At 38.3% G+C, this 27001-nt stretch overlaps 1 long non-coding RNA gene across 1 annotated transcript in view; it reads left to right on the plus strand.

The window, feature by feature from the left end:
• LOC106724883 overlaps positions 1–27001 on the plus strand; it is a 30502-nt gene that overhangs the window by 634 nt on the left and 2867 nt on the right. The window contains exon 2 of the long non-coding RNA XR_001360719.1: positions 24817–24951. This is a non-coding gene — a long non-coding RNA (uncharacterized LOC106724883). The remainder of the gene's footprint in view (positions 1–24816; positions 24952–27001) is intronic.

The following is a 27001-nucleotide window of genomic DNA, read 5'->3' on the forward strand; positions in this document are numbered from 1 at the left end:
AGGAGGAAAGGTGTTTCCAGATGTCCCTATCTCATCTGAGCCTCACCTGAGTTATGCAAGGGCCCCACATTTATGCATTCAGGTTGGATGTTCATTGGGGAATAGCTCACATAAGGTTGTTGGTATTTCCTGCTCCTGTTAAGTCAAAACTATTGTAATAACAGCTTTTCTGCCAGGATTCAGGTACCTTAGCTTCAAGCCCAGACCAGAATCAGGAAATGAAGAGGTGTATGTGTCAAGGAAAACTACTGGGGTAGAGGTTTGGGGTGGGGAAAGGGGAATTGCTCAATTTTTTTTTCTTGGCATCAAAATGTTCAACATGGATAAGTCATTAGACAAAAAAAGACCTAGTCTTAGTGGAAATTACCACTGGTCAGATTCTCCATGGTAACTTTTGATTCTGACACCGCGTCAATGGGCTGGGTAGATCTGAGAGGCTGCTAGGATTGTCAGACTAGGAGTTAAAATACTTAGTTTCTTTGCAAGAATTTTGAGTGCTTATACAACTGGCATAGGTCTTATTTAAGAAAAATATACAAATAAGAAATGCCAAACTAGGTATAAAAGTGAATATCTATAATGAGAAAAGAAATACTAAGAATTATAAATCTTAAAAAGCTGGCAAATGCCATATGTATTACAAAATCCCTAAGAACAACACAGTGTTTTTATTAGCCTGACACACTTCTATAATATTCTTTTCTCAATAATTTTTGGCTGCATAGTCTTCAATAGCTTCTATAAAAGATAATAATTTTATAATATTTTCTATAAAGAATGGAATGATAATCCAGTCTTTATATGTGAAAACTTGTTTCTCTCCCACTACTCACACCCATATACCTCCAGTGCAGGATAACCTGTAGCCTTTGATTGAAACCAGAGAGTTGTTACAGATTATGTGGTGTGTGTGTGTGTGTGTGTGTGTAAGAGAGAGAGAGAGAGAAAGAAGGGGGTTGGCTTGGTGAGTACATGCCTCAAAGCCAGTCCTACACAAGGAAGTAGGGGGTTGGCTTGGCGAGTACATGCCTCAAAGCCAGTCCTACACAAGGAAGTTTTGTAATAATTTGACTATACCAAAAACCCCCCACAAAAAACAAAAACAACCCACCAAACAATCCAATTAAAAAAATAGACAAAAGACCTGAATAGACATACAAATGGCCAATGGACATATGAAAAGATGCTGAGTGTCACTAGTCATCAGAGAAATGCAAATTAAAACAAAAATGAAATATCACCTCATACCTGTCAGAATGGCTATCATCAATAAATCAACAAACAACAAGTGTTGGGGAGAATGTGAAGAAAAGGGAACCCTCATGCACTGTTTGTAGGAATGCATTTTGGTGCAGCCACTGTGGGAAATAGTATGGAGTTTCCTCATCACTGCTTTCAGCCTTGCATACATTTTCATTTGTTTATTTATTTATTTATTTATTTATTTGTTGTATTTTCAAAGCTATGTTCTCTGAGCTCCTGCCAATACTCCTGTATTAATTTGCTAGGGCTGCAATAAAAAAAATACGACAAGTAGGGTGGCTTAAACAAGAGAATTTTATTGTCTCACAGTTCTGGAGGTGAAAAGTATGAGATTAAGGGGTTGGTTCCATCTGAGGACTGTGAGAGAGAATTTGTTCCATTCCTCTCTCCTAGCTGCTACCTTCATCTTCACATGCTGTTCTCCCTATGTGTGTGTCTGTCGTTGTGTACAAATTTCCCCCCTTTTTTATAGGACACAAGTCACATTGACTTCATAAGGCTCACTCTAAGGGTCTCATCATAATTTGTTTAAATCTGCAAAGACCCTATTTCCAAATAAGACACATTCTGAAGTTCTGGGGGTTAGGACTTCAACACATCTTTTCAGTGGGAAACAATTCAACCCATAACAACCCTTAGCTACACCCAGCCAATAATCACATTGAAAGGTGGACAATGGCTCTCACAACTGTGATTTATTTAAGTGTGTCGTCCTTGCAGTATTTCCAGTGATCTCAGTGATGATACTTGTTTTCTAAAGAGAGAAAGGTTAAGATGCCTATAAGTGTGGCCTTCATGTTCAAATGGCTGCTGCAGGGTTGAGTACTGTTGGAAAAGAAGTTCAAGTGCACTTAGTATTATTTGGCCAGTGCATGTGAGAGTAAATGTCCCTTTATGCACCATGTGAGTTCCATCTCATTTCATTATCCAGTCTGGGTGAAAAGCAAGAGAAAGAGTGACAATAAGGGACAAAAAGAACTCTCAGAAATTTTAGCTTAAAATGCAAATGTTATAGTTTTGATATTTTTTCAAAACTTTTATCACCAGGTGACTGTTGATCATAAGTTTGCACAGAGAGTTTACCAGTAATAACATGCACAACATGAAAGGTCTCTTTGTTTTGCTTCTTTGGATTCTGCTCTTGATTAGTTGTTCATCACTTATTCCTGCCTGAGGCACAGTGAATGATCAGTACTCACCCAAATGACTCAACTAATAGCAAACATCATGCTGGGCACTGTGAGATGACTCAGAGACGAAGCTGAGATCAATCAAGAAAGCTGTTCCTAAAGAATATGCTGTAAAGGGCATGAAAAATCTAGGTGCTGAGTATACCAAACTTTCACTGGAAAATTCCTTCAACTTTGCTGTCTGTTTGAAAACTTCTATAATGTTAAGGGGAAAAAATAACATAAATCAACCCCCGTGAATAACTTACTTAGAGCGAAAGAGCAAGTGCTGTTAGCATCCATTTGTTGTAAAACTAATTAGCAAACACTCAGAAATAGATCAGTGCCAGCTTTAACTCTCTTGTCGATGGCTGGGTAAACAAAGCATTGTCAGTTCAGGTTTTGATATCTGTTCTCTCATGATCAATTACTAGGATGTGGTAAGCAGCCTTTTGGTTGTATTTTATTTTGTTTTGTTGAATTAATAGCTGCCAGATTCCTCCAATCTGCACATTTACAAACAAGTCTATCTCTATTTTTAAAAATTATTTTAAAGACTTTTGCAGTGATTTTTATTTTTACAGAGAAGGAGAGAGAGAGAGAAAAAAAAACATCAATGTGAGAGTGGAACATCCATCAGCTGCCTCCTGCACACTGAAAAAAAACATCAATGTGAGAGTGGAACATCTATCAGCTGCCTCCTGCACACCCCCTACTGGGAATCAAGCCAGAAACCGTGGCTTGTGCCCTGACTGGGAATTGAACCGGCAACCTTTTGGTGCACAGGGCAATGCACAACTTAGCCACACCAACCAGCTATCTCTACTTTTAAACTGTCTCCATTTATTTGTTCCCTAGGTATGATTATGAATTTGATGGGTGGGGTACAATAAGATGAATATAAAATAGGGCATTCTACTTTGTGAGCCATCTTTTTTTGTTGTTGTTCTAAACTAGAGCAGTTAAGTATGCAGTCTCTGGAGCCAGATTGCCTAGCTTATTAGAATTTCAGCTCAGTAGGGGTTTGGGCAAATTACATAACCTTTTTGTGCCTTATCTTAAAGTGCAGGTAGCCTGCATCATGTAACTGACAGTGCCCATAGCAAGAGCTCAGTGAATTTAGCTCTCTCTCTCTAGAAAGTTTCACCTACCATTCTCTCTCTCTCTCTCTCTCTCTCTCTCTCAACAACAATAATAATAAAAGCAATAATAATACTCTCCATTAAGTTAAACTGGTTTATATGTAGAAATAGGTTTTAAAATGCAAATTGCAAGATCTCTAAACAATGTGTTTGTGACCAATACGTAGGTTAATGAAAAGTTAAGGATTGAAACGTTAACCACACTGGATATTACTATACCTCCCTGTCCTATAGCCAAGGAGGAAGACATAGAATACTTGATTAGGGGAAGTTGGGAGTTGGAGCACTGGGAAAGGAATTTGCAGTGGTGATGGGAGGGCCTCATAGACATCCCTCAGTGGAAGATAATGATTTTCTTACTGTTGCCTTTAGAGCAGTGGTTCTCAACCTTGGCTGCGCATTAGAATCACCTGGGAATCTTTTTAAAATCCTGATTTCTGAGCCTCATCTTCCAGAAATTCTGTTTCTTTGTTATGGGGTGGGGCCACAACATTAGTAACAAAGAAACAGAATTTCTGGAGGATGAGGCCCAGAAATCAGGATTTTAAAAAGATTCCCAGGTGATTCTAATGCGCAGCCAAGGTTGAGAACCACTGATGTATACTAATGCCTGTGTATCTTTAAACGTTTCTATATGTACCCATCTTTATGTTAAACTAATCATTAGTTCATACTGATGTCTCTAATTCATTACCATAAGGATCATTACAACCTCCTCCCATTGCTTACCTGTAACCTCCCGCTCCATCATCCACCTGGCTCCCCACCATCCTGAATCCATCTACGAAATTCTTCAATACCAGTTTACTTGTACTAGAGAACAGGTCTAACCAAAGTTCCTTCTGCCTTTATTATTTCTAAAGTTAGCACAGCATTTATTTCTCCACCCTCTTCAGTGAGGTTGATTCCATCTTGCGATCCTTGACTACCTAAATGATTTTTTAAAAAGCAGGAGCAGACAGGGGGCCGGAGCCTACAATGGGAGGGGCTGGGCAGGGACACGGAGGATGGGTCGAGACCTGCCCCTGTGCCCACCGCAGCCTCGCAGCCCATAGTTCCTTTCAAGGTGCATGAATTTGTGCACTGGGCCCCTAGTTAATTAATAAAGTCCTGCCTAAAGGGATCCTATTCATTTTCAGGAGACCATTGTCAGAGGTAACCGATACTGTCTGTAGTTATTGTCCTTGTGCTCCAAATGCACAAACAGGGTCCCTCTGCTCATCTTCCATCTCTGGGGTCTGAGGACTATCTACTACTTGACCTGGGGTGTGTATGTCTTAAAATGCACATTCAAATTCAATAGGAGATTTTGACATGGCCTAGAGAGTAAGGGCCATTGCCTTCTGAACCTTGTGCCTACGTAGGACCCACTTCCTATCTTGAGAAGCTACATACAAAAAATGCCATAATAATGATAAGTTATATATAATCACTACTTGACCTTCATCTATCCTATCACTTCTCAAAATCATTTTTAATAGTGTGATGATGTATCAATTAATTCTAAAAAGAATTTTCTGGAAACATAAAATAACAGTAACTCCTCAGCTAAATCCTATGGGTTTGATTCAATTCTTTCCTGGAAGCAGATGAGGACCTCATTTAGGACCATGAACCCTGCTGGCCACAGTAGAGATTCCAAAAGTAGAGTCAGCCAAAGTCAAGGGAAGACCTCAGTCACTTCACCAGTGTCCTAATTCTTACTTGATTAGTTGAGCTCTGTGGACAACGGAGGAAGGGTACTGGATAAAGATAATAGTGTCTTTTTGGTATAGAAGGCCTCACATATCTCTTTAAAGACTGACTCCTGAAAGGCTAAGGGGAGGCTTGTTTCTTCCTGTGATTTAGTGCAGAACTTTTGTGGATCATGAGCCCACAAACTCACCCCCCCTCCCACCTCCCCTGCCTCTGGGACCACCTGCCAGGCTTCCCTATCATCAAATCCCAGCTTTCTTCAGAAAAGTGCTCTTAAGAGATCCCTTTGCGCTAGGCCTACTGTGCTACAATCACACAGTCCACACAAATAAAATGCTTTGGCTTTCTTTTTGCCCCCAAAATGGCCATTAAGAGACTTGGATACGTAGGAATTTATTTGAAGTGCCTAGGATAGAGGTCAGTGTTGTTAATTAGGAGTTTAGTTCAGTTAATTATACTTTTTTATGTTTCCACACATAACACCTCTTAAAATTGCATTTCAGGCAATAGCTTGGTGGTTTTCCACTCTCACTGCATATTAGAGTCATCAAGGGAGCTTTGAAATATTCCAACACCCAGGCTCCATCCCAGGAAAGACTATGGGTAATGCCTGAGCATGATACTTTTTAAAGCTTCCAGGTGATTCTTAGTGTAGTAAATGTTGAGAACCATTGCTAGCTTTATGATATGACATACAAGTCAATTCTATTAAAATCAACCACTAATACCATCAAGAAAACTTGATTTGACGACATCATAAAGTTGAATAGGTTATGTAGGCATTATTATCAGCTTGAGATTTTTCTGGAAATTTGACTATATTTCACAATTTAAATGAAAGAAATAGAATTCCAGGATTCAGCATCTCAACAAGATAGATCTTCCTTACATAATGGTGAAGTAGTAACAGTTTCCAAATTCATATTTTTATACTGTTTAGAAGCAGAATTCATCAGGAAATTCAGTTAGCAAAATTGCTATAGAAAGCTTGTTTTCTCAATTTGTCCATAAAATTTCTAACCTCAAAGCTTTGGAGAATTTAGTCCCTATGAAGTCCAAAAAGTATAACAAAACCACCTGTGATGTTTTTGCAGTTAGGTTACATTCAATTGATTTTTGGGACTTTACTCTGGAGCAAATCTATGTCCACAGAGCCAGTCAAAGCTGTGAAATTTCCATTTTGCCTCATATGTTTATCTCCTTTCATAAGCAAGGCTAATAACACTTGTGAGAGTGATAGCGGGCAAGAATAATGCTGGCGTGGCTTTTAAGAACAGTGACTACCTGAGAGGATGATTCCACCAGTTTCCATTTGATGAGAAGGACCACCTGCCAGACTTCCCTATCATCAAATCCCAGCTTTCTTCAGAAAAGTGCTCTTAAGAGATCCCTTTGCGCTAGGCCTACTGTGCTACAATCACACAGTCCACACAAATAAAATGCTTTGGCTTTCTTTTTGCCCCCAAAATGGCCATTAAGAGACTTGGATACGTAGGAATTTATTTGAAGTGCCTAGGATAGAGGTCAGTGTTGTTAATTAGGAGTTTAGTTCAGTTAATTATACTTTTTTATGTTTCCACACATAACACCTCTTAAAATTGCATTTCAGGCAATAGCTTGGTGGTTTTCCACTCTCACTGCATATTAGAGTCATCAAGGGAGCTTTGAAATATTCCAACACCCAGGCTCCATCCCAGGAAAGACTATGGGTAATGCCTGAGCATGATACTTTTTAAAGCTTCCAGGTGATTCTTAGTGTAGTAAATGTTGAGAACCATTGCTAGCTTTATGATATGACATACAAGTCAATTCTATTAAAATCAACCACTAATACCATCAAGAAAACTTGATTTGACGACATCATAAAGTTGAATAGGTTATGTAGGCATTATTATCAGCTTGAGATTTTTCTGGAAATTTGACTATATTTCACAATTTAAATGAAAGAAATAGAATTCCAGGATTCAGCATCTCAACAAGATAGATCTTCCTTACATAATGGTGAAGTAGTAACAGTTTCCAAATTCATATTTTTATACTGTTTAGAAGCAGAATTCATCAGGAAATTCAGTTAGCAAAATTGCTATAGAAAGCTTGTTTTCTCAATTTGTCCATAAAATTTCTAACCTCAAAGCTTTGGAGAATTTAGTCCCTATGAAGTCCAAAAAGTATAACAAAACCACCTGTGATGTTTTTGCAGTTAGGTTACATTCAATTGATTTTTGGGACTTTACTCTGGAGCAAATCTATGTCCACAGAGCCAGTCAAAGCTGTGAAATTTCCATTTTGCCTCATATGTTTATCTCCTTTCATAAGCAAGGCTAATAACACTTGTGAGAGTGATAGCGGGCAAGAATAATGCTGGTGTGGCTTTTAAGAACAGTGACTACCTGAGATGATGATTCCACCAGGTTCCATTTGATGGGAAGGACCACCTGCCAGACTTCCCTATCATCAAATCCCAGCTTTCTTCAGAAAAGTGCTCTTAAGAGATCCCTTTGCGCTAGGCCTACTGTGCTACAATCACACAGTCCACACAAATAAAATGCTTTGGCTTTCTTTTTGCCCCCTTTCTTTTTGGACACCTGCCTTTCAGCTGAGAGGAGGGCTGTAATGTGCCCTTTCTATCTGATGTCGCTCCTGTCAATTTGATGGACTGAGTTTTATGAGTGGGAGGTTGGTGAAAAATAAATGTAAAGAATTTATGAGAGCTAAGTTGCTAATGTTTTGCAAAATATGAGGAATAAACATATATAAACCTTTCTGGAGGTGAGGGGGCAAGAAAACCAATTGGGCAAAAAGAACAAAAGAAACCCAATCTTGTTAAGTGCATGCATTTCGATGGTGTCCTTAGCTAGTGTCTGCTCTTCTGTTGAACTAAAGGTGCTTAATATTTGGCTGCTGCACCTTTACCATGATAGCTGGGGGGTGAGAAGAGGGCAGAAATTGAATGTAGTCATTGCTGACATCCATTTGAAGCCAAAGACACAAAGGGAAGTAATTGGAGTTATTGGAAATAGAGTTTTAGAATGAAAGTACACGGGATTCGATTTAGTTAATTTAATTAAAGTTATACTTTAGATTACCTCATTTAAATTGCTTGTGTTTTCATTTATGCTCTGAATCCCTGGCCTTTACTCAATGAGCAAAGGTTCCCTAATAGAAAGTAATGATCTGTTTACCTCTCCTTCAGGGCCCTGCTGTATCTCATTGTCAGCCAGAGCCAACTGCCCCAGGTCCTTCCCAAGGCAACCTCTTTCATGCATTTGTTTGCCATAGAATGTGAGCACCTGAAGGCACCTGAAAAGCTCCAGCACTGCTCTAGCAGCAGTGTGAAGGCTTCACCTTCTGAGCCTCTGGTTGTTTGGTAGCTATGGGAGCTTAGCCAGCATTACTTGTGCAGCAGGATATATACTCTCAAGGGCAACCGACACTCCCGATGGCAAAAACCATGGGGATTTTACCAATACATCAGATGAGAACTAAATGTTCATTTCCAGAATGGAAATCAGTTTTGCATAGTCATACAAGGTACTTTATCCGGATCACAAAAACCAGCTAAATGAAACTAACTAGTGAGACCTCATGGATAGCTAGGCTGATGACACGGTGAATTCCTGCTGGTCTGCATCCAAACATCCCTGTGCCTTGGTTAGTGTTTCTCTCCTTTCAAAGTAGGAAGTGTGGCAGAGCAGCCTAGGTAGGGGGAGGGAGCAGTAAGGAAATGCCTAAGTAGAGGGAGGGAGCAGTTCCCCTCGTGGTTCCTGTGGAGGTCCCAGGAGAGGGGTGAACTACACAGCAGGCCTCTTTATAATTTCTCACTCCTTTGCTCTCAGGAAAGCAAGGATGACTATAGTCATGAAACAATGCATTTCATGATAGGATAATATGAACATATTTCCACTACAGGAGGAGATCAGCCTTTCTTGTCTCTCAGCACACCAGCTCTCAGAGGAAGCCTATAATTACTGTCTCCAAGCACCTTTATTCAACTCATTCCTCTTATTCCTTTGAAATTTTCAGAAAATCTGTGCTATGATGAATAATACATAGATTTTTGTTACCTTTTAGTAAGGCAGTATTACTAGGATATAGATTTCATTAATTTAAACATATGCATGTCACCATTTATGCTTTGTAGTATAATAATCTACTTTCTCCACTTTAGTTATTCTTTGGCAATAACTTGCACGTATATATGAACCATTGAATTATGGTAATTAATTCACTCTCAATAGAATAGGCAAGGCAGTAATATAGACAGTGATCTACTCAATAGGCATTTATTGGATAACCACTTCATTTAAGGCACTGAGCCCAGGTACTGTGGTTAGTACAAAACTGTAGAAGACTTGATCACTTTCCAAGGGGCCTCTACCCTAATAAAGGAGATTAAGCCTCAGGTACAAATAGTAATTCAAAGTATGGTATGAAGTGGTAAATGTGAAATACAAAGAAAGTACTGTGAGATTTCTGAGGACCATCAGATCATGTCTGACTTACGGGTGGGTGGGTCAAGGAGTATTCTGTGGCACTGAGCTCTAAAGGAGGCAGAGGCTTGGACAAGTAATGAAGGGTGGGTGGAGATGGGGCACCCAGGTAGTTAGAATAGTGAGAGTGAGTGGATGGCCCTGTGAAAGTGCGGAGCACTTTCTGGACCATAAATGGGCCTTTTGGTGTTGATGTAGAGCACATGTCTGAAGGTAAGTTTTGCTAGAGCAAGATCTTGAGAGTCCTTGGTGTCAAACTAAGGAGTTTAACTTTACCAGTGAGATGTCCAGGTTCAGAGAAACACTGATCTTAGTCTTTTCAGAGCAGGGAATACCCTTGCAGCCTCAGCCCTCCTTAGGTTGGACATGGTGTGCTTGTGGTGAGCTCCTAACACCTGGATGCCCTGAGTCACACCTTCCATAGTCACCCACATACACTGGCTGGGTGCCTTCGGGGTCTCCATCCCCGCCCACTGGAATGTGACCCTAGCATCTATCTAGATCTTGTTGGGGGAAAATGTTCTCGTCCCACTATCTGATACCTGACCGCCAGCTGCTAGCTAGGACTCATGAGTAGGAGGTAGGTGGGCGAATCAGTCCAGGGCTCTGCTTCTTCCCACTCTACCACATCTGCTTCCCATGGGTTACTTTCCTAATGATGTTTTGTTGTATTATATGTGTAGGCCTCTGAGAGTAGGAAGGAGAACTTTCATCTTAGTAGTGCTTCTCCAAATTTTCTTTTTTGCTTTAAAGACATCTAAAGAGCCACATCAGAAGAAATACCAGTTGAAAGACAACCTTGACTCTTATTCATGAATACTTTTTTGAATAAATGAATACATTGAATGTTTGCTATCTGATAGACACTGTACTAAACCCCACATTTCATTAATCCTTTTAAGCTTTTAGTATATGTGAAGAAAAAACATGTTGAACATCAAAACAACACAGTCCCCTTATATTACCATTTATAGTTGCAAGAATTAAATGGAATAATGTATTTAAAAGTGTTAACACATTGCATACAGTAGTCACTATTTTATTATGACTTATAACTCCATACGCTATCAATGGTCTGGCTCAAAGAATTTTTAGTTGGATGTGATATATTTTGCATCTCAATTTCAGGTTTTAATGCTTTTTATCCTCAAAGTATTGACACATCTTTCTGGAAAAGATTAGAGATTTGGTTTCAAAGTTATGACAATCATTGCAATGTGTCCCAGTGTAGATACTCTGGTTGCCAGGGACTGTATAAATCAGGGTAAAAAGTGGGCTGATGACAACTGCCATTTTCTTTTATTTTATTTTTGTTGCTTGGAGGGAAAAAGCAGTTTGGCAGATGTTGGGGCTTGTGTCTGAGACATCGGAGCAACATGGTGAAAATGAATCAGTCAGCATGATGATAGCAACCTTGTTTGACTTCTGGACTGATCTGCCATCCCACAGCTGCACTTCACGTTATTCATGGGAGTGTGAATGCAAATGCTTGTGTTAGAAAAACATCCATGTCATCAGTTCACTATGCAAAGTACCCTAGAGATTGTAGGGTAGAGCCCTTTCCCTGAACATGAACAGAAATCTCGGCATGAAAGTTGATTTTCCAATACCACAAGGTTTTGTGTCAATTACCCAAGGATGAAATACTCTTAAAATAGAATCTTAATATAAATCTAGAGAGTTTTGAATCTAGATTTAGGGACATCATAAAGAGAAATGATTATCATGTTCAGAAAGGTGATTTTCATGAAGGAAATAATGTTTACTCCTGGTGTTTTATTTGTAGCATCCATGTCATATGAACATGTTTTCTACACAGTCATAGGGAGAGAAAAAAGAAGGAGGAAATTAATTTGGAGCCTAACTATACCAATGAAAAAAATAAGTTGAAAAAAATGAGTTAATTTTAACATCAGAATGCTCATCCAATTTGTCTTGTACAATAACAACAAAACACAAATATATCATGTTGAACTGTGTACGAAAGTTGCAAAAGCTTGTCATTTCTATTTTTTTTTAAAGGAGAAGCAAATGTGTCTGGCTTCCTCAATTTTTTCCTAATTTCAAGTTTTCAACTTTAAATAAACATTATGGAGACTTGCTGACTCACAGCACTTAACTTCTTGGTTATTTAAGAACCAAAAATAATGCCACCAAGAAAGGACAAACTAACAATGAAAGTTATTTACATACAAAAGTAATATAATCTTATATATTTATTTGTCTGCTAATTGTCAAAACTTGGCTTGAGATAATCTCTAAGAAAAGAATTAATTCTTAAAATACTAAACCAAATCAGCAATCTAACAACAATTTTTGGGTTTGCAGGTAAAACCTCACCTGATTTTTCATCTCTGGCAGGTTGGGCTCATGTTTTCATGCCCCCCGTGATACTTAGATTTGGCACCACAGCACTTAATATTTATTGGCTTAAGTATCTCTCTCCCCAGTCATATGAATTTCTTGAGACTAGGGACTGTCTTGCCCACTTTGGTTTCAGTAAGTGAACCAAAGTCATATCAGCTGGAAGACAGAAGATTCTGTGTATGAGCTCTTGAGTTTTTACTTCAGGTTTTTCATTCCAGGGCTCAGACACCTGCAATTTCATTGTCATAATCAGGACTAAGAAGGAAGCATCCAGCGTATTCATCTAGAGTGAGGAATACAGGGGTAAGATTTCATGAAGACAAACAGAGTTATTTAAATAATGTAGATGAAAAATTATAGGAGAGACGGGAAACCACCATAACACCTTCCTAACTGTCTACTTTCAATCATTGCAAGTGAGCTTTTAAAAATACAAGTCTAATGAAGTCACTTCCCTGCTTAAAAACCTTCAATGCATCCAAGGGTACATGGGATAAAGACTCAAGCCCTCACCTGCCCATGAGGTCTTAAGTGACTGGCTCCTCTCCCAGCCCATTGGAGCCACTGTCTCCTTGAGCCTACACTCCACAATACATGCTCTCTTTCAGTTCATTATAACAGAAGGCTCCGTCCTGCCTCAGGGCCATTGCACCTGCTCTTCCCACTGTCTGAGTCATTGGAGCAGGAGCAGCCTGCCAGGCCTTCTGCTGTCTTTGGCTGCAGACTTTGGCTAGCCCAGAGATGATTAAAGTGTGAATTTGAATACCTTAAGGCCAGTCAACTTCCTCCAGTCTGCCTCGAGCCTTAATGTTTCCAACACTCTTGCCTCTGCCAGATGCATACCTGTGTGTTACCTGCCTGCTGCCCTGAAGGAATTTGAGTTTGCAATCCCTGGACTAATTAAGTCCTACAAATCAAACAGTGATCTGCAGGAATGTCACTTCTTTTTTAAATTCTTTATTGATTTCAGAGAGGAAGGAAGAAGTAGAGAGAAAGAGAGAGAGATCGAAACATCAATGATGAGAGAGAATCACTGATCCACTGCCCCCTACATGCCTCCACTGGGGTTAGCCCACAATCTGGTTATGTGTCCTGACCCAAAATTGAACCAGGACCTCCTGGTGCATAGGTTGACTGTTCAACCACTGAGGCATGCTGGCCAAGGCAGAAATGTCACTTCTTAAAGGAAGTCTTCACAAACCCACACTCTGAAAAGCATCCTGTACCTCCCTTCATGGCACTCATCATAATTGCCATTAAATAATTGATTGTGTTATTAGGGTTTTAAGACCTATCTTTGTGGCAAGGACTCTTGTCTTTTCACCACTGTATCCGCAGCTCTTTCCATACGAAAGGCACTCATTTATTGAATGGATGGATGGATGATAAAACTAGAGTATCCTAAAACTTAATAATGTAAATAACTCACTAAGAGTGGTAAATGTGAATCATGGGTAAACATCTGTGAGATTTACTAGAGCCTAATCCTTCCAGTAGACACTGCGGTCCCCTACCTCTGAGATGATAATACTGTGTGAAGCTTATAAGGATAGTGATTTTGTACTAATGAACTGTGTTCCAAAGGACAGAGGGAATGGGAAGCAGAGGGCTCCAGGCTCTCTACACCTAATGGAACTTGAGTATCTTTGCTCTTTTCATTATTCATCTTCTACCTTTTATGTAAATATAATGGACTTCTGTGCAAGATTTGTCTGAACAAAGCTTTCATCAGTATTGTGACAAAGCCTGTCTTATAGACTGTGGTATCAATAGCCCCAAGAATAAGGCCAGGCACCAAGTGAGTGATCCATAAGTATTTGTTGAATATTATCTATATATGGTAACCAACTTGTGGGGGATGATACATTTTCACATCTACAGATTTACAGTGTGTTTCAGAATCAAGAAATGGTAACGTTGTTCCATTGCAGGTAATTAACTGCTGTACTCTGAGTGTTTTTCCCATCCATCCAATCCAATTGCAAAACCAAACCAAGTAAGTACTCACTTTCCAAACTATGGTAACACAGGCCGTTCAAATGCATTTTAAAAACTTTCATCATGGTCCTTCCCTAGCTACATTATCTTCTCTGCCTATATTCACATCCAAAAGGCAATGAATGAATGATCTTCACAAATATTTTATCTTATTTTCAGAATGTGCCTAAAGAATGCTTCACTAATGTGTTTGTTGAGAAAGTTTGATTTACTGATACTACTACTATTATTATTATTTGGCTTCGTTATATCTGAAGCTAACTAAAATAAAGTGGACAATTTTCCATAGTGATAACGTAATTTTTTTTAGTGTGGTAATTGGCAGTAAGAAGTGGGATAAAAGAAATTATATGGAATAGTGTGTGCTCTGTTCACTGTGCCAGATACCTTCTATTCCCACCCCTACCATCACCCCAGCGCTCCTCACCCTCTGCACCCTTCTCTGCCCTGTAGGCAGACCTTACACATGACTGTAACAGACTCACTTGTTCTCTGGTTTCTGGCTGGCTTGGCCCATTGGGAAGCCCCTACAGGAGGTCAGAGGAAAGGAGCACAGTAAGGTCAGTTTCTGTATTTCCTTGCTTCCTCCATGCAGGGTGGCCTTGGGCTGGCTGAATAAAACCACTAAAGGTCACAGCTCCTCTGAAAGTGACCTTTTCCACGCTCTCCCACTGAATTCAGTTCCCTCCTCTTATTCCTTTAGGCTTACAGGTTGTAACACCTGGTATGACTAGCCCAGGGGCACCTCAGTCTTCTTTGTGGTTGCCCCACACCTACCCATACCTCATAAATAAACCCTCCTGAGTGTGCCACTTGCTTCCCGTTGGGTCCCTGGCTTATGCATTCATCAGAGGTTCCATTTGCCGTCTCTGCCATTTTATTCAGGAATCAGAGTTAAGGTGAGAGGCCTGGCATCTACTGCTTTAACTACTTTTTAAAAAAAATTGCTTTAACATATTTTGCTTTCAGTAAAAACAGTTCTGTCTTATTCTTTTAAACAGCATCATATTGCAGCATATAAAAGTTCTCTAATGTATTTATCGAACACCCTATCATTGAGCTTCTCCCCCTCAATTTTCCTGTTTTTGTTTTTTTTTTGCAGTGTACATTCTTGAACACACATCTTTATATATTTGTGTGATTTTTTATACAAGTTAAATTCCTAAACGGGAATTGTTTCCAAAGGATAATACCACTAAGCTATTGTGACTAAGAATGCACTGCATTGAAGAAATTAAATTTTAAAGAAGTTCACCAATGAATTAAGACTTTTTTTGCTTTTTATTCCCTAGACTTGAGTAACAACATACTTTTAAAGCAGAAAAAAAAGATTTTTAATTCTAAAAGAGTTTTAGCTGGAAAAATACTGGATTACAAAGCACCTTATTTTTTTTTAAATTGCTTTCAATGACTAGTTCACTATCAAAGAAAACCTATTAACATAACTGGTAACATCTACTTTTTAGATTATAATTATACAAACACACCTACATTAAAAAATTTCTCTGGAATTTATGAACCCCCGGAATTCATCCATATAATTTCAAAGGAAAAGAGAACTATTTTCCTAATTTCTTCACATTTACCCAGCATTTCAATTTATCTCACAGAGCCCTGTTTTTGTTTTTCTTCCTTCCTTCCTTCCTTCCTTCCTTCCTTCCTTCCTTCCTTCCTTCCTTCCTTCCTTCCTTCCTTTCCTTCCACTGGGAGTTAAAAAAACTGAGCTCCAGACCTCTCACCTGCCACACCTGGCCTATGTGGACCTTTAGGACACCATTGCCAAGGACTGGATGACATGCTTAGTCAAGGACCCTCTTCCTCATCACTGTCCGCCTGAACTGTGGTGGTAAGAACCATGGTAGGAGAGTGTATTGTCTCAAACACATGAGTCTCAGTAAATATCAACATGGCTGTGATCTTTTGGGCGCAGCTAGTGTAAGAGGTGGCAGAGATTAAATAAGGATTTCCTCATCTGGGAGATTTCTCCAAGATCCCCGTTATTCCCCAGCTCTTTTCCTCATGACTTATTGAGGATTTGCATTATGCCTGGGATTGGGAATAAAGCACCAAACAAGGTAGAACTATTTAGAGCACCAATTTTAAAAATGTTTTCTAGTGTACTTCCTGAAGAAATTTTGAAAAATCATATGCCCTCTTGCAGAGTTTTAAGTTGATATATTATCTTAAAATCAAACTGGTAAAGGGTGTAATTTCTAGCACTTGTGACTGGGTAACAAATCCATTCCTCGTGTTAAAATGCCACTCTTGATAACTTTCTTCAAGATATGAAACTTTTCATCCTAGCTACTCCATTAAATTAGCATTTATTAATATTCTGAATTCCTAACAAGTTTTGATTGAAGAAAAACATAATGGGGCTTTCATCTAATGAAACAGAAATACAAAAGGGCTGCTTTAGTCTTACCATTCACCATCCTAACTGTACTCAAGTTGCTGAGTCATTTAAGATACCTGCTCTTCTGTTTTAATGCTTGAGTTCAGAGTTACAGGATTTTAAAGTAAGACTTTTATTTGTTCCAATTTTCTATTTTCCAGTGGAGACAAATGAGACCCAGAGAGGCAAGGTGACTTGCCAAAGCCATGCAGCTGGGTGGTGAACTTGGGATCCTTGGTTATCATTTGGTGACATTTTCATTCCTTTGTGATTGGAAATGCCACAACCTCTGTAGTAGGTTTAAGTAAAAATTAATAAGAGCCAAAAACAACAGTAGCAACTATCACAGTCCTGTGTTATATAAGAACTAGAGGCCCAGTGCACAGATTCGTGCACCGGTGGGATCCTTGGCCTGGCTGGGGAGGGACCGCTGGAGGTTGGCTAGCCAGGGAGAGACTGCTGCAGGAGGGCTCCAGGGCATGTCTGGCCCATCTTGCCCAGTCCTGATCAGCCAGACCCCAGCAGCAAGCTAACCTACCTGTTGGAGTGTCTGCCCCCTAGTGGTCAGTGCGCGTCATAGAGACTGGTCAAATGGTCAGATGGTCAGACACTTAGCATATTAGGCTTTTATATAGAGAGATGAGACAATAATTTCTTTTTTAATAGGAGCAAATAACAACAGCAACAGTAATACTGTATTATACATGATACAATAATTTCTTTTCATTTTCCCTTGTATTTTTTTTTACCATTTTATTTCTTCCACACTATCTATAAAAAATTTTATTTATTGTTTTGAATTAGTTTTACCTGTCTATTTGGAATAAATTTATCATCTTTCTTTTTTGATTTTTACATTTATTTCACTGAGAAAAATGGAATACATTTAATTTTATAAAGGTAAAGTCTAGGAAGATTAATTTTCACCACTTAGTGTCCTAAGTAATACAGAAAGCTTGACAAATGATGTGATCTTTAAAAATAATTTTAGGATGCACCTATGACCTGATCAGTAATAGTTTAATAAAGTGGTTAGAAGCTTTTAAGAACCTGTTATAGTAGTAAAATAGTTTCATTCTGTCTAGCTCAATTACTATCAATCATATCACAACTTTTTAATATTGTCAAAGTTTTATTTTAGTTTTCAGTTTGAAAACTAAATAAAGCTTATAAACAACTATGAAGATCCTATAGGAATACTTTACTGTGTTACTATTCAAATTAGAAGAGACTTCAAACATAACTGTTCTTGTTTGTGATAAATTTTGGCAATGAGAAAATGAACAAAAGGAACTGACTATTTGTAGCTGACTATTGGTATTGGTATCCAAATTTGCTACTTTTCATGTAGATATCTTTATTAGTTATAGACTCTGACATAAAATAGAAACTACTGTATTTAATACTGCATTTAGTATATATCTTTATGTTTTCCCAGGACACTGAAGTTAACATTTAGGGCAGGTGTTCACTGAGAATTAAACTAGATTATACATACATTTATGATATGAAGTGGAATTTGTACTGAGGGTTCCTTATTTGAAGAAAACCTAAAATAAAAGCAAGTCTAATAAAAAGGAATAAATATGGAGTGATAATTCACACCACTATTTTTTTTTCTCTAAAATAAGAATGCCTCAAATATAAAAAAGAAAATTGAAAATCCCTTTGAGGGTAATGTTTGACTAAAGGGAAGGACACCTGTTTTATTTGTTTACTTATTTAATTTTTAAAATATATTTTTATTGATTTCAGAGAGGAATGGAGAGGGAGAGAGAGAGAGAGAAACATCAATGATGAGAGAGAGTCATTGATTGGCTGCCTCCTGCACACCCCGCAACCCAGAAATGTGCTCTGAGAGGTAATCAAACCCTGACCTCCTGGTTCATAGGTCGATGCTCAGCCACCAAGCCACACAGGCTGGGCTTACTTATTTAATTTTTAAAAATTAGGTAAAATGTTGTTTTGGTCTCCTCAGTAGTCTGTTCTCTAGAGCTCATCTTAACCTTATTTTCTCTCTACTGCAAGTCTACACATTCTTAATCCCAATACTTTGTGGATCAGAGTAGAATTTTTACCTTGATCCCAAACAAAATTCAAGGCTTATCTTCTCATTGCCAATATCTGATTAATGTGCTCAGCTAAACACAAAAATAAAAGGACCTTCTCTTTAGGTCTTTATCCTCCAATCCCCACCCCCCTCCAAAAAAAAAGGCAGAAACTTTGAAGTTAGAGCTTTTCATTAAAACCACGCAGTTCTAAAGAGGACTGGCTGTCACAGAAATCCCTAAAAACGGAAAGGAGGAAGTCTCAAGATGTACTCTTCCTCACCACACAGGAATTTCCCCAGCAGTGGGAGTTGGGTGACATAGGAGTTGGGAGAGTTCAGTGCACTGAAATGCACTTCACGTGAAATGTAACAAAGCTGTGTTTAAAAGCTATTTTTAAATCATAGTAATATTATGAACTGAGGTACACTTTAAAATCTGTGCTATCCTTGTGAGTTCATAGTCCAGCTCTCTGATATGGAACTATTATATGCAAGTAGAATGTCAGAGATGTGCAAAAGCTGATTGTTACGTTTTCAGAAACTGTGCTAGCCAGTTGTCCAGCACAGTCATGATTAAAAATAAAATGATATGAATTTAAAATATAAATTATATTCAAAAGAAAGCCAATGAATACTTAAAACCTGTCATTCATTTTACTATTATCTATGCACTGGAGGTTATTTATGTCTCTAGTATTGATATTATGATTGCCAGATAAAATTCAGGATGCCCAGTTAACATTGAATTTCAGATAAACAAAGAATAATTTCTTAGTATAAATATGTCCCAAATATTCATGAAATACCTATATTATACTAAAATAATTACTTGTTGTTTAACTGAAATTTAAATTTAATAGAACATTCTGGCTTTTTACTTGCTAAATCTGGCAGATTCTGTATGGAGGAAATACTATGTAGAGGTACATTACAGCACGTTTATTTCTAACTCCATGTTTTTACTCAGCATCCATTGATGACTATAAAAATAAACACATTTTAAATAATTTCATAAGTATTTTCTCTATAGAAATCCAATGAAATCCTGATATCTGCTAGTATATTCTTTCAATTCACATACCTACATACCTTTTGAGTTAGGATAGTATGAAGAATTGTAGAGAGAGGACTAAACTTGGGATACCGAGTTATTTAATGTGAGGAAAATGTCTAAGAAAAGCTATGGTTTCTTTGTTTACTCCTCTCTGTTGTGGGACCTATGGATGCTTCTCATTACCATTAATAAGTGTTTTAGAGGATACAGCAGGCTAAGTACAGTTGTTTACAGGTCAATTCATTGAAAATATTTTCACTTCCCCCACTCCCGATTAAATGAGTGAAATGAGAGAATGGATCAATGAATCATTTTAGTAGCTGGGCTCTGGGTAATCGAGGTCACTGACCTTGGTGGGCTGATAAATGAATTTGATCCCAGAGAGAACTGGCAAGATCGGGTTTCTGGCTGCCTTGTTTTAATCATTTATGTGTGTCCTATTATTCATACAGAGATGTACAGTGCTAGCAGCTCCAAACTCAGGTTCATCAATATTACACAACAGACGTGGGTGTTTCCAGGACAGCTAAGTCAGAATATAACTTCCCTAGGAAATGGGAAACCCAAGGTAATTGTCTTCTAAATATGCAACAGGCACAGAAGTGCATATTAAGATTACTTTAGCTGAAAATTTCACCTGATTCTCATTTGTGTCTTTCCATACTTTGCAACAAGATTATTCTCCTCCAATTCCTCCTCTTCTCCCCTCCTCCTTTTTTAAAAAAATTTCAAAAATTAAAACACCAATATTTTAAAAGAATGGATAGTCATTTTCTTCATGCAGAGTTAAGCTAAATGCCTATGCTTCACACACACTCTTGCTTACTATGGACTGAATAAGTCTGGATTTGAAAAAGGCTCATATTTTAGTCAGATTCATTTTCTTCCACCAAATGAGATATTAAGTTTTGTCTCCACATGCAAACTGTTGTATAAACAGAAACTGAGTAAATTCTAACAATAAAACATCTGGTTGTTTTGCAAATAGCAATTTGAATGAATGAAATAAAATAGTCAATGGATTTTTTTTACCTGAATTGAACCATTTAAAAAATGGGTCTAGAGATATCCTAATGTTCAATTTCCAATGGAGCAGGAATTTTTCAGCACCCATAAATAGTGAGTGCGTTCCAACCCAAAGAAAACAGTATTGAGTCTTCTTTTTGTAATGTTAAATTTTGGTAGGTAATTCCCCTCTACCTAGATAATCCTTCAGTTTTCAGATTCCCTAACTAATCTTGAGGACTTGACATTTCAAGGATGGGAAATATTCTTCTGACTGTTTAAATAATATGAGAATAAGCATATACTAACATGGAAACCTTTGGCGTCATTTCCCCTTCTTTTTCTACATACACGCAGGACTAACATAAATATTTAGAGCTGGTCCTTAAAAGAATTATGTCTTGAGAAGTGATCTAAAAAGAAAGAGAAGATGAGAGAAGGGTTTCCAAAACATCCATTCAGCTTGAGAGGAATACGGCCATACAGCCAACGCAGAGCCATTTATTTGAACTTCCAAAATAGTGTTGAGCCTGAAAGCTTGAGATGTAAAGGTACCACCTTGGAATCATTGTGGTCCAATACTCTTTTTTATTTTTATTTTTTTATTGAGCTTAACTGTAACAGTTAATAGTATTTTACTTTTATCTAACATTTTATAGTTCATATGATATGTTCATAGAACAACATGAATGTATTTAGTATCGAATGTGTCATTTTCTTATTTAATTTTCACAGCAATTGCATGAAATGGATTCTACTATCCTAATTTTATAAGCAAAGACAGTGAGCCCAGAGAGAGGAAGTCACTTGCTTTTCAGCCACTCTGCATTCACACATCTCTTAGTCCTTCTGACAAAGCTGTAAGATAGATTCTATCAGGCTTGCTGAAGGGAAGAGCAATTGATGATCAGGGAGATTAGGAAATTTGCTCAAGGTCATTCAGCTAGTAAATAGTAAAAGGGGGCACCAAGCCAGGTTTCTAAATTATTTCCAGTTGCTTCCGGTGACATCTTTGTGACTAGAAAACATGGGAGAAGCTGATGAAAATTCAGTTGGCTGGTGATCATTTTTGTGTGAATCTACAAAGTCTTTGAATGTAGTTGTAAGACCTATATAATATGTGGATGCAATAAATGTAATTTAATTTTAACTTTATGTAAGTGCCTTTAGGGTAGCGGTTCTCATCCTGTGGGTCGCGACCCCTTTGGGGGTCGAACGACCCTTTCACAGGGGTCGCCTACGACCATTGGAAAACACATATATAATTACATATTGTTTTTGTGATTAATCACTATGCTTTAATTATGTTCAATTTGTAACAATGAAAATACATCCTGCATATCAGATATTTACATTAAGATTCATAACAGTAGCAAAATTACAGTTATGAAGTAGCAACAAAAATAATTTTATGGTTGGGGGGTCACCACAACATGAGGAACTGTATTAAAGGGTCGCGGCATTAGGAAGGTTGAGAACCACTGCTTTAGGGTGTCACTTATTCTACCCTGTCCTTTGCTACTGTTGTTCTTGCTGAAGGGCCTAGCACTATGCCTGGCACACAGCATGTGCTCAATATGTTGTGAATGCTTCATGAAAGCACATCCCTGTATGCAAACCGTGGGGACAGCTTCTCCTGACAGTGCAGGAGTGGAGATTCAGATTGCCCTTGGGTGAGTGAGGAAATAAAGTATCAGGGGCCATCTGTTTGGTTCACCTGCTGAGCTGCCTTGAAATGGAAAGTCTGCGGCATGAAGTGAGATGTCTGCTCAGTCTGCCCCCAAACAGCAGGCCTGACGAGAGGCAGAGTCGCAGCTGCTTAAATTTCTTTCTTTCCAAAACCCAGAAAATTAGAATCGAAGACCCTATAAAACTCACGGCTTCACTTCATACAATAACAAAGTACGCCTGATTGATGGACGAAAATCTGGGTTGAACCCCAGCAGGTCACTTCACCACATTTTTTTCTCATCAGTAAGAAGAAAAGTTCAAATTATGGGGCCTGCACATTCCTTCCAGCCCTAAAACCCTTCAGTGTAGTATTGCCTGAGGCAATCACATACTTGAACAATATACACAGGCTCACCTCAGCCATGCCTTTGCAAACGGGATGCTTCAAACAGTACGATCCACACTTTCTTCCTCTGTTGTGGTAGAATAATCATAAAACAATAGTGAGAAATGTTTCCTGATGATATATTGGTTAACTAGCTACTTAGTATTTATTCTAATTACTGAACAAACAAACAAAAATTTTGATGACTCTTGTGATCTTGGTGGGCTCAAGTGAATTGGATCCCAGCAATGACTGGCAAGATCAAGTCTCTGGTTGCTTAGCTTTAATCGTTTATGGGTACCTGTAAGCTGAGTGTGTGAGTGTGTGTGTGTGTGTGTGTGTGTGTGTGTGTGTGTGTTAAAGTCACTTAAGATGAACATGGATGAGGTGCAGAAACAAAGTTGTTTAATTGAATAGGAATTTGTTTTGTTTACCCAAAACTAAATTGACTGTCATCAGGGTATTATTTGGAAACTATTATTCAGATATAGAAATAGCAGGTCTGGCTTTTAAATTTCTGTCAGTGGAAATATAATTTAGTGATGGATTCTTTTTGTCAACTGGTTTGTGTCCTGTTGTTAAATTTTTTTTCAATTGATTTTCTTTTGAGTTTTTTTTTGTTTTGTTTTTTAGATTTGGTAGCTATCTTTCACTATATGTAGTTGTTGATTATGCACTGAATATGCTTATTTTATTTTCTGAGCAAATAAGAAGTAAATGTCACAAAGTGTTCATCTTCAAAAATACAACATTGATCTTAACAAACATAAAAATTAGAGCAAAACAATCGAGGCAATGCATAGATTATCTATGGATAAAAAACTACCTGGAAACTCTACTTTAAGACTGGCATTTAGGAACAGGAGTATCAAGTTATCTTATGAGGCTTTTTGACCAAAACCCACAATAAGAAACACATATTTCTCATTGTGATACAGTATATGTGGTGTATCTGAAGAAAGGTTTCACTAAATAATAGGTTTTCTTACTGTGTGTGATGTGCTCTGATGTTTTTATAAAAATATATATTTTTATTAATTTCAGAGGGGAAGGTAGAGGAATAGAAAGATAGAAATATCAATGATGAGAATCATTGATTGGCTGCCTCTTGCATGTCCCCACAACTCGGGCATGTGCCCTGACTGGGAATCGAACCATGACCTCCTGGTTCATAGGTTGACATTCAACCACTGAGCTACACTGGCCAGCCTGCTCTGATGTTTTTTTTTTTAAATCTCTATTTTAATTTTTTAAAATGATGGCTGTAATTCAGTAAGTTGATCTGTGACCCACTAATGGACAATGACCTGCAGTTTGAAAAATACTGTTTGAAGGCAAAATATACTGTCAAGCTCATATATACTATATACTATATACTATATACTATATACTATATACTATATACATACTATATACTATATACTATATACTATATGCTATATACTATATGCTATATACTATATGCTATATACTATATGCTATATACTATAATATATATGATTCACCTCAGAATAGGTACATCCAAGTATCAATGAACCATGTTATAATGAAGCAACTCTACTGTGGATATTTGCTTTTTAAAATCAGCAGCAATATTGACCCTTTTTCATAGTCAATAAAGGCTTAGGCCAGGAGCCATTAGTGTCCCTTGCAAAGACTATTCTTTGGTGTCAATGGCTTCCTCTGGACCCAGAGTTTTTGCTGATAGTGGGTTTACCTGATCTGACTTGGAGAAACAGGAGACCCTTTTTTCCATGCCCCTCTCCCAGCGTGGGCTTTGGGCACTGAAATGAAGACAGGGAGAAGGGTGGGACGGTGGACAAAAGCTCCACTGAGATGGACTGGTTGGCCTGAGACACTGCTGACCTGGGAGGAAGAAGTATCATTGTAAGGTTCCATTCCTGTTCACCCACTGACACTCCCTGGGAAACTCACTGAGATAGTCTCTCTCATTGTTTCTTGTTTGCACAGCACAGACTCAGCTTTTTCAGAGATTAAGATGCTCATCAATATCCAGGCTTTTCTCTTCTTTCTGGGCATATAGTTAGACCACTTTCCATGGCAATTAGATGTGGTTATGTGACTGAGTTTTATCCAAGAATGTAAGTGGAAGGGATGTGTGTCCCTTCCAGGCTTGGCCCATATAAACCTTCCACCACAACCTGGCCCTCTTCCCACAAATGCTGCTTGGAAAGGTGAGAACACTGATGGTTAACTGTCAGTCCACACTGTGCTGTGACATGAGCATGGAATTCTTCTTTATTATGGTAAGTCTTTGAAATTTTAGTTTTTAAAGTACTTTTCCTACCCCCAAATGTTGGTCTCCTTCAACAGTCTCCTAAGTGTGTATTTGAATCCCATTTTGCCTTCCTTCAATCCATTCTTCATAGTGTGGCTTCAGTGGTCTTCTCCTATGAACTAACCATGTCAACTCTGCCATCCCCTTCTTGTCTTCATCAAGCCTAAAATTCAGATTTCTTCTAGGATAAAGCTAAAACTACTTAATACAAATCTCAATGGTTTGGGCCTGCCTATCTCTCTATCTTCATCTCTCATCATGTTTACCATGTCTCACCATCTTTCATCTTACTCTCCGCACTTTGATTATATAAGCCTTCTCAAGTAGTTCCTATTTTGTCCTCTTTCTGACCACAGGGCTTTTTGCATATCCTATTTCTTCTGCCTAGAATACAGGCCAATAAAATATTTTTCTTTAAATGATAAAGTGGTGAATATTTTAGACTTTGCAAACCATATGGCATATGTCCCAACCAACTACTTGAATTTGCCATCTTAGTGCCAAGGCAGCCTTAAACAATATGTAAATAAATGGGTGTGGCTGTGAACCAATCACATTTTATTTATAAAAGCATGTGATGAGCTGGATTTGAACCATTGGTCATACTTTGCTGACCCCTGGTGCAGAATGTTCTTTCTACACTTTCCCCCCCTAATAAACAGTCCTATAAATCCTTTATCTCTTCTCCAAGGCAGCCTTCACTGATATCTCCGACTAGATCAAATCCTTCTAGTGTATTTTCTCATAATACTTGTTACGGTGGAAATTTTACATTGCCCATATTAGTCATCAGAAGAAGCTAGTAAGCCTCTTGTTTATTTGTTGTTATTCACTGTTAACTGAGCAATAAGTGGGCACCTCTGATTTGTTGTCTATTACATAGGACAAAGTGAAAAAGGTGATTGTCCTAGCCTCTGTGATTTAAAATAATGTATTCATCTATTTGTTCAATCAACAAATATTAATTGAAGTTCTACTGAGTTGCAAGGAGTATTCCAAGGTGTATAAAACATGAGACACGAAGCTATTATTTCAGATATCTTGGTGCTTGTTCTCCCATCTGAAAAAAAAAAAGATAAAATGGGAATGGAGAATGCAAAGATGGGAGCAATAAAGACAATGCACTGGCACCATAAGTATAATATTTTTATAATATTTTATGGGTGTAGAATTTGATTTGCAGGATACTGTTGGTTAAAGGTGATCTGGAATGTTTTGCTGACACACTCATAATTTTCTCCTTCCCACATGCTGTTCGACCTGGGCAAGTTTCATAGGTTTCTTTTTGGCATTCTAAACCCAAATATCTAGAGCCTTTTCCATTACCTGCCAGACCTGAGAAGTTGCTGCACCACAGAAGCAGAAGCAGATGCTGCTCGGTCCATATAGACATTGGTCAGAGCCAGATGTGTTCACCCAGCTCTCTTGAATCCTCATGTTTCATGGCAGCTCTTTTCTGAAAAGAAGCCCAGGAAAAACAATACTCCAGAATCAGACTTTCCAGATGCTTCTGGGTGTTCCTGGCTATGTATGTAAGTTTATATGTACAGGAACTCAGAGCGCCTTGAGCAAGCTCGACATTATTGCCATGTTTCAGCTGAAGAGTGAAGCCGTTGCTGAACACAGACGATGTCAGGCACTGGTAAGCATACATTTGGCCCTGATTGATTTCAACAGGCTGGAAGTGAAAATTATCTTAAAGGCAGAGTTACTTTAAATCTAATGCAAAAAATCACATGTTCCTCTCTGTCTTCCCCCAACCAGCTGCATCTGGCCCTTAGATTTGTTTGGTTTGGCTTTCACAGTATTTAAACAACAGCAACAACCAAAAATTGGATTTGTGGATGTGGGAGGTTTCATGTAAAAATCCAAGTTTCTGGCATCTGGGCGATCTGGCAGGCCTAGGTGCCATTCCAATGTGGCTGGATACAGCCCTGCTCAGATGAGTCATGGGCTTGCCAGGACGCTGACCCTAACTGACCGCCTTCACTCACTTATTTTACCTTCCTGGCACAGAG

This window comes from Myotis brandtii, unplaced genomic scaffold (assembly GCF_000412655.1).
Source record: "Myotis brandtii unplaced genomic scaffold, ASM41265v1 scaffold123, whole genome shotgun sequence".
In the NCBI taxonomy this organism is placed as follows: domain Eukaryota; kingdom Metazoa; phylum Chordata; class Mammalia; order Chiroptera; family Vespertilionidae; genus Myotis; species Myotis brandtii.